Genomic DNA, 1,513 nt, shown 5'->3' on the forward strand with positions numbered 1-1,513 from the left:
CCCATAATATTCCACCCTTGAGACAACAGCCAATAACAGCTGTTAAGCATTATGTACAAAAATGAAAGCCTATCTCCTGATCATATCCACCAGGAAACACCCAGTAAGCGTAATAACACAACAACAAACATCCATTTAAGCATTTAAAAAACCCACATAACTACTGGAAATGACAAACAAAACACAACAAAAGATTTCAAAACATGTCCAAAAAAAGGAAGTGAGACAAATGAGCTGGAGACAGACAAAGGCTTTCCAGAAGAGGAAGAGCAGGTTTTGGATTTGCCTGAGAAAGAACTCAGGAGAATGACATGGAAACAAATTCAAATGGTCTGAAAGGGGGTGGAGGAAAACAAGGAAGACATCAGGAAAGTACTAAAGAGCAATCAAACAAGAGTGATACAGCATCGGAAACAATTGAAAACCTGCCAAAAGAAGTCCAGATGATTAATAATAAAATATCAGAAATGGACAATACACTGAAAGGGGAAACGAGCAGAAGAGAAGACATGGAAGCCAGAACTAGCAAGGTGGAAGACAAATCTCTCAATACTGCTAAGATAGAAAAGCAAGCAGGAAAAAGGATTAAAAAACCTTAGAGAGTCTATGATTCATGCTGGATAAATGTAGGAACAGAGATCCAGGTGGTGAGGATGTCAAGTAGATTATAAGATACAATAGATTCTCTTAAATGGAGAGAAATGTTAATAGACTATAAGGTAACCCCAAAGAAAATCAATACTTCACAACTTAACCATAAAAATGAACTTCCAAACAGAATAAGCAAACATGAACACTAAGAAGAAAGCGACAAGAAGTAGCACAAAAACACAAACTCAGCACAAGAAGGCATGCAGAACACAGGAATGCACAGTACTAAAAAATTAATATAATGGTAGCCATTAATTCATAACTATTGATGATTACATTGGATGTCAATGGATTTAATGCACCAGTGAAGAGACAGAGAGTGGCACATTGGATAAGAAAACAAGAACCTTTTATATGCTGCCTACACGAGACACACCTTACACACAAAGACAAAAACAGATTAAAAGTTAAAGGATGGAAAAAGTATATACCAAGCTAACTGCAACAATAAAGAAGCAGGACTGGCAACTGCAACATCTGATAAAGTAAACTTTAAGACAGAAACCAGCATAAGGGATAAAGAACGGCACTATTGCATGATCAAAGGGTCAATTGAGCAAGATGACGACATAACCATAATAAATATCTATGCTCCCAATGAAACATCACCAAGATATATGAAGCAAACCTTACTAGAATTGAAGAAAGACACAGATAAATCTACAATTACAGTGGGAGATTTTAATACACCACTTTCGAAAAGAGACAGAAAACCAGCAGGAAACTCAACAAAGCTACAGAGGAACTAAACAACCAACTTGACCTAAAGGTGGGTACAGAGCATTCAACCAAACAACAGCATAATATGTTTTCTTCTCCAGTGCACATGGAACAATCTCCAGAATTGACCATGTGTTAGGTC

The sequence above is a fragment of the Chrysochloris asiatica genome, unplaced genomic scaffold (genome assembly GCF_000296735.1).
Source record: "Chrysochloris asiatica unplaced genomic scaffold, ChrAsi1.0 scaffold00121, whole genome shotgun sequence".
In the NCBI taxonomy this organism is placed as follows: Eukaryota; Metazoa; Chordata; class Mammalia; order Afrosoricida; family Chrysochloridae; genus Chrysochloris; species Chrysochloris asiatica.